Source organism: Pteropus alecto, unplaced genomic scaffold (genome assembly GCF_000325575.1).
Source record: "Pteropus alecto unplaced genomic scaffold, ASM32557v1 scaffold76, whole genome shotgun sequence".
Classification (NCBI taxonomy): Eukaryota; Metazoa; Chordata; class Mammalia; order Chiroptera; family Pteropodidae; genus Pteropus; species Pteropus alecto.
Window position 1 is genome coordinate 32232426 of NW_006443138.1, and position 7998 is coordinate 32240423.

The following is a 7998-nucleotide window of genomic DNA, read 5'->3' on the forward strand; positions in this document are numbered from 1 at the left end:
GCTATTTCCTCATCAGCATCTTCACCATCCAATCAGAGCAGCTCTATTCTGACCAATCAGGACAGTGCTTTTTGAACCAATCAAATTGCAAGGATTTGAAGTCCTCATTTGCATGAGGATGAATCAATCAAGGACCAGGGACAGGGACTTCTCTTTATATAAGTCAGCTCCCCTCTGGCTCAGGTGATACACTTTTCCATTGAAGACTGAAGACATCTTGCAGGAGCAGACCAAGTAGAACAGAATATCTAGCCAGGGATGGCCACCCTATCCCAGGGCCACATCACAGATGTGCTGTTCCACAGCCATGCTGTCTCATAATTGAGCTATAACATTATTGAACTGTTATCACAGTCATGCTCTATAACAATTGAGCTCTTTGCACTGCATAAAATTTTCTTCACCACCACACTCCAAATTGGAGATTGGTGCCAATGACCATGGGTTGACATGAATATCATTAACAGTGCACCTAAAATGTGGTATCTAGCATGATTTTTTATTCTTTGAGTACTGAAAGGCAGGTTGCATTATCTTCTGAGCTATCCAATGTCTGTTGGAGTAAAACATTTTGAGAGAGATAACGGGTAACCATAATACAAAGCAACGTATGAAAGTGCCCCAAGTGAAAGAGGGATTCAAGAAATATTGTTGATGGGCCTGTGTTACTATTTTTCCAGGACCAGCAGGAAGTGGCTGGGGGGCCCTTGAAGTCAAGCTCTGCTGCCTATTGTAAAACCACATCTGTCTGGCCTTCTGCACCTCATTAAAGTCTTATCTCACTTCACTGGAACAGCTCTGATCTTTGAACTTGTTACTCTGAGGCTTGTAGGATGTGCTATCACACTTATGGTCTTTTCTGAGGGGCAGGTTTGCCCAAGGTTTCTAGGAAAGTCAGTGAGTTGAAAATTTAGAAAGGATTATATCACCAGTGATAGGAAGCTGAACAAAAAGCAAAGGGCAAAAGAACTTTACTTTTTGAGCCTAGTATGTTCCTATTCCTAATCCTCCTATTCCTCCTCCTACTGCTATACATATATACAAACACACACACTTTTTCTTCTTTTTTAAAAAAAAATTAACAATAACTTTTATTTTTCCATTATAGTTGGCATACAATACTATATTAATTTCAGGTGTACAGCATAGTGATTAGGCATCTATTTAACTCACAAAGTGATCACCTCAATAAATCTAGTACCCCTCCAACACCATACATAGTTATTACAATATTATTGGCTATATTCCGTATGCTATCCTTTATATCTTCATGACTATTTTGTAACTATCAATTTGTACTTCTTAATCTTTTCTCCCTTTTTTACTGACCGCTTCCCCCCAATCCTCCTCCCATCTGGTAACTTTCAAAATATTCTCTGTATCTATGAGTTTGTTTCTGGATTTTTTTGTTCGTTTGTTTATTTTGTTCTTTAGATTCTACATGTACATGAAATCATATGGCATTTGTCTTCCTCTATCTGACTCACTCTACTCAGCACACTACCCTCTAAGGTCCATCGTGAAATATCATTTTCCATCCCATTACTTTTAGTTTGTGTGTGTCGTTTAATCTGAAGTGAGTCTCTTGGAGGCAGCTTATGTAAGGGTCTTGTTTTCTTATCCATTAACCACCCTTTATTTTGATTGGAGCATTTAATTCATTTTCATTTGAAGTACGCATTGATAGATATGTAGTTATTGCTATTCTTTATTTAGACTTTTGACACATATTTTTTCTTCTTCTTAAAGAAGTCCCTCCAACATTTATTGTAATACTGGCTTAGTGGTAATGAACTTTAGTTTTTTCTTGTCTAGGAAGCTCTTTATCTGTCCTTCAATTCTAAATGATAACTTTGCTGGGTAAAGTAATCTTGGTTGTAGGTCCTGGGTTTTCATCACTTTGAATATTTTGTGCCAAGCCTTTCTGCCTGTAAAATTTCTGTTGAGAAATTGATTGTCAGTCTTATGGGAGCTCCCTTGTATGTAACTAATTGCTTTTCTCTTGCTGCATTTAAGATTAGTTCTCTGTATTTAACCTTTGGCATTTTAATTATGATGTGTCTTGGTGTTGGCTTCTTTGGGTTCATCTTGTTTGAGACTCTTAGAACTTCCTGATGTTATATTGTCTATTTCCCTCACCAGGTTAGGGAAATTTTCCATCATTATTTTTTCAAATAGCTTTTTCATTTCCTCTCTCTCTCTCTCACTTCTCCTTCTGGTATCCCATATAATTCAAATGTTGTTACACTTGACATTGCCCCAGAAGCCCTTAAACTATCTTCATTTTTTTGGATTTTTTGTTGTTGGTGGTGGTGGTGTTAAATTGGGTATCCTCTGCTACTTCATCCTCTATATTGCTGATTCAATCCTCCATTTCCACCATTCTATTGTTTCCCTTTAATGTACTCTTCATCTCAGATAATGTATTCTTCATTTCTGACTGGCTCTATGTTATGTTTTTCATCTCCATTTTTATGTTTTCTATCTTTTTGTTAAAGTTTTCACTGCATTCATCTACTCTTCCCCTAAGTTCATTGAGCATTCTTATTACCAGGTTTTTGAACTCTGAATCTGATATATTGCTTGTCTTCATTTTGGTGAATTCCTTTTCTGGAGCTTTGTTCTGTTCTATCCTGTGGGGCATGCCTCTTCGTCTCCCCATTTAACTTCCTCCCCTGTGTCTGTTTCTATGTATTGCATAGGGCTCCTAAGTCTTCTGGACTTAGTAGAGCGGCTTTATGTAGTAGGTGTGCTGTGGGGCCCCTTGGCACAGACCTGGGAGGGGTCTAGCAGCAGGCCGAGTTCAGCTGCAGCCTGTGCCTCTCTGGGGCCACCGGGTAAGAGTCACCAAGCAATCCACATGTGGCTGCCACCCATGCTGGGCTTATAGGTGCCTCGAAGGGCCAAGTCAGAAACCGAGGCCAGCTGCCACTTGTGTGGGGCTTGGGGCTGCTCAGCAAGATGTACAGGGCATGCTGAGGCCAGATGCTGCTTCTTTGAGTTTCGTGAGCCTTTGAGAGATTTTATGAAATGTTGCAGCAGGAACTAAGACAGCCTGTTTGTATGGAATAAATCACTGGAAGCAGCTTGGGTAGGCCCACAAGTTGGGAGTGCAGATCAATTTGGGGAATATTGACAACAATATTGAGTCTAGGTTTGTTAAATTATATTTTTCAGGAATTTGTTCATTTCATCTAACTATTCACACTAATGACCTTTTTAAATAAACTTTCTTGTTAACTTTTTCCTAATTTTATTTAGATATAATTGACATGGAACACTGTAAATTTAAGGTATACAACATAATGATTGGCTTACATATATCATAAAATGATTACTACAATGTTTACTTAACATCATCAGTCATATAGATACAAAAAAAAAGAAGAAATATTTTTTCCTTGTGATGAGAACTCTTAGGATCTACTCTCTTAATAACTTTCTTACATTCCATACTGCAGTGTTAGCTGTAATCATCATGTTGTATATTGCATTCCTAGTATTTACTTATGGTATAACTGGAATTTTGTACCTTTTGACCACCTTTACCCAACTGCGACTCCCACATCCTGCCTCTGCTAACCACAAATCTGATCTCTTTTGCGTTGTGTTTGGCTTTTAATTTTTTAATTAAAAATTAAAATTAATAAGTTCCACATGTAAGTGAGATTCTACATATAGTATTTGTCTTTCTGTCTGGTTTATGTCACTTAGCATAATGCACTCAAACTTCATCCATATTATCATAAATGGTAGTATTTTCTCATTTTTATATTTATATAGCTGAATAATATTTCATTGTGTGTATATATATCATGACTTCTTTATCTATTTATCTACATTCATCTATAGATGGACACTTAGGTTGTTTCATGTCTTGGCTACTGTAAATAATGCTGCTATGAACTTGGGGTTGCAGATATCTCTTCAACATAATGTTTCCTCTTCAATTCCTTCAGATATATTCCCAGAAGTGGAATTGCTGGATTATATGGTAGTCCTACTTTTAATTTTTTAAAGAACCTCCATACTGTTTTCCAAAGTGGCTACACCAATTTACAATACCACCAAAAGGTCATGAGGGTTCCCTTTCCTCTATATCCTCCCCAGCATCGGTTATCTCTTGTCTTTTTTATTATAGCCATTCGAATAGGCGTAAGGAGACATCTTACTGCTGTTTTAATTTGAATTTCCCTGGTAATTAGTGATGTCAAGAAATTTTTTATATACTTTTTAGTTCTTCATATATCTTCTTCAGAAAAATGTCTATTCATGTTCTTTGCCCATTTTTTGCTGAGTTGTATGAGTTCTTTACATATTTTGGATATTAACCTTTATCAGATATACAATTTGCAAATATTTTTCAGTTTTGTAGGTTATTCTTTCATTTGGCTGATTGTTTCTTTAGCTCTGCAGAAGCTTTTTAGGTTGGTTTAGTCCACTTGTTTATTTTTTATTTTGTTCCTTGTGCTTTAGGTATCATATCAAAAAAGTTATTACCAAGACCCATGCCAAGGAGCTGTTTTCCTGTTGTTGTTTTTTTCTAGGAGTTTTATGGTTTCCAATATTAAATTTAACTCTGTAGTGCACTTCAAGTTAATTTTTGTGACTGGTGTAAGACAAGGAGCTAGTTTCATTCTTTCACACGTGAATATCCAATTTTCCCTGCACCATTTATTGAAGAGACGTACTTTTCTCCATTGAGTATTCTTGGCTTCCTTGTCAAGCATTATGCATGGGTTTATTTCTAGGCTCTTGATTCTGTTCCTTATGTCTGTTTGTATGCCAGTACCATACTGTTTTGACTACTATAGCTTTACAATATAGCTTGAAATTAGGACGTGTGATGCCTCCCAATTTGTTCTTATTTCCCAGGATTGCTTTGGCTTTTTGGGATCTTTTGTAGTTTCATGTAAATTTTAGGATTGTTTTTTCTACTTCTGTGAGAAACGCCACTGGAGTCTTGATGGGAGTTGCTTTGAGTAGTATGAACATTTTAACAATATTGATTCTTTCAATCCATGAACAAGGGATACCTTTTCATTTATTTGGATCTTCTTTGATTTCTTTCATCAATGTCTTGTAGTTTTCAATATAGCGATCTTTCACTTCTTTGATTAATTTTTTTCCTAAGTTGTTTATTTTTTTCTGTTGCTATTATAAATGTGATTGTTCTTTTTTTTCAGAAATTCGTTGTTAGTGTATAGAAATGCTACTGATTTTTGAATGTTAATTTTGTATCCTGCAACTTTACTGAATTTGTTGATAACATCTAACAGATTTTTGATGGAGTCTTTAAGATTTTCTCTATATAAAATCATCTCTTCTGCAAATAGAGAAAATTTTACTTCTTTCCAATTCTGATGCCCTTTACTTCTTTTTCTTGTCTGATTGCTCTGTCTAGGACTGCTAGTACCATGTTGAATAGCAGTGGTTAGAGTGGAAACCCTTGTATTGTTTCTGATCTTAGAGGAAAAATTTTCAAACTTTCATTATTGAGTATAATGTTAATTGTGATCTTGTCACATATGACCTTTATTATGCTGAGATATGTTCCTTTTATACCTAATGTGTTAAGAGGGGGGGTTTTTTGTGTCATGAATGGATGTTAATTTTACCAAATGTTTTTTCTGCATCTATTGAAATGATCATTTGATTTTTCCTTCATTCTATTAATATGATGTATCATGGTTGATTTGCATGTTGAATAATCTTTGCCTCTCAATAATAAATCCCACTTGACCATGGTGAATGCTTTTTAATGTGCTTCTGAATATGGTTTGCTAGTGTTTTATTGAATTTTTTGCATCCATATGCATCAGGGATATTGGCTCCTGGTTTCTTTCTTTTTTTATCTTCTCCTTCCTCTCCTTCTCCTCCTTCTCCTCCTTCTCCACCTTCTCCTCCTTCTCCCCCTTCTTCCCCTTCTTCCCCTTCTTCCCCTTCTTCTCCTTCCTCCTCCTCCTCCTCCTCCTCCTCCTTCTTTCTTCTTTCTTCTTCCTCTTTCTTCGTCATGTCACTGTCTGGTTTTGGTACCTGGGTAATTCTGGCCTGATAAAATGTGTTTGAAAGCTTTCCTTCCTCTTCAATTTTAATTTTTTGGAATAATTTGAGAAGTATAGGTATTAACTCTTTAAGTGTTTGAAAGAATTTTCCTGTGAAGCTGTCTGGTTCTGGACTTCTATTTTTTGGTAGTTTTTAAATTACTGATTCGATTTCATTACTTATAATCAGTCTATTCAGATTTTCTATTTCTTTATGTTTATTTTTGGAAAGTTGTGTGTTTCTAGAGATTTATTCTTCTAGGTTTTTCAATTTGTTAGCATGTACTTGTTCATAGTAGTCTCTTATGATCCTTTGTATATATATGGTGTCAAGTTTTAACCTCTTTTTCATTTCTGATTTTATTTATTTGGGCTCTCTCTCTCTCTCTCTCTCTCTCTCTCTCTCTCTCTCTCGTCTGGCTAAAGGTTTATTGATTTTATCTTTTCAAAAAATTAATTTTTAGTTTCCCTGATCTCTTCAATTATTTTTTAGTCTCTGTTTCATTTATTTTGGTGCTGATCTTTATTATTTCTTTCCTTTTATTAACTTTCGACTTTGTTTGTTCTTTTTTTAGTTCCTTTTTAGGAGTAAAGTTAGATTGTATATTTGAGTTTTTTCTTGTTCAGGGAGGCAGGCCTATATAACTATAAACTTCCCTCTCAGAACTGCTCTTGCTGCATCCCATAGGTTTTGGCAAGTTGTAGTTCCATTTACATTTTTCTCTAGGTATTTTGTGATTTCCTCTTTGATGTCTTCATTGGCCCATTTGTTGTTTATTGTCTAGGTGTTTGTGGGTTTTTTTTTTTGCAGTATTATTCTTATAATTGATTTCTAGTTATGGTGTTGTGGCCAAAAAAGATGCTTGATATGATTTCAGTCTTCTTAAATTTATTGAGTCTTGTTTTGTGGCCTGTAATGTGATCTATCCTGGAGAACATTCCATGTGTACTTGAAAAGAAGGTGCATTCTGCAGTTCTGGGATAGAATGTTCTGTATATATCTATTAAATTTATCTGACCTAATGTGTCATTTAAGGCCAATGTTTCCCTTTTGGTTTTCTGTCTGGATGATCTATCCATCAATGTAAATGGGGTATTGAAGTCCCTTACTATTATTGTGATGATATCAGTTTCTTCCTTTATGTCTGTCAATATTTGCTACATATATTTAAATGCTCCTATGTTGGGTGTATAAATATTTACAAATGTTATCTCTTTTTCTTGTACTACTTCTTTATTGGTAAGTAATGCCCTTCTTTGTCTTTTGTTACAGTCTTTGTTTAAAACCTATTTTGTTTAATACCTCAGCTTTCTTTTATTTCCATTTGTATATAATTTCTTTTTCCTTCCCTTCACTTTCAGTTTGTGTGTCTCTTTAGATCTTAAGTGAGTCTCTTATAGGCGGCATATGTACAGTTCTTGTTTTTTAAATCCATTCAGCTACTCTATATCTTTCAATTGGAGCATTTAGCACATTTATATTTATAGTAATTATTTATAAGTAGGTACTTATTACCCTTCTGTTCATTGATTTTGATTGTTTTTGTAGTTCTCTGTTCCTTTCTTCTTCTCTTGGTCTCTTCCCTTATAGTTTGATGTTTTTCTTTAGGGTTTTTTTTTTGTATCTGTTGTAGGTTTTTGGTTTGTGGTTATCATGAGGTTCACATATATATATAGTTTAACTTCTAACTTATTCTAAAAGCATTATAATTTTACTCACTTTCCTACATTTTATATTTTTGACATCACATTTTACATCTTTTTATTCTGTGTCCTTTGCTATTTATTATAATTTTAATTGATTTTCATACTTTTGTCTTCTAACCTTAATTCTGGCTTTTAAAGTGGCTTACCTAATGTTCTTACTATATATATGCTTTTACTGGTGAGATTATTTTCTTATTTGTAATTATGACCTTTTCTTTTCTGCTTAAAGAAGACCTTTCAAAATTTC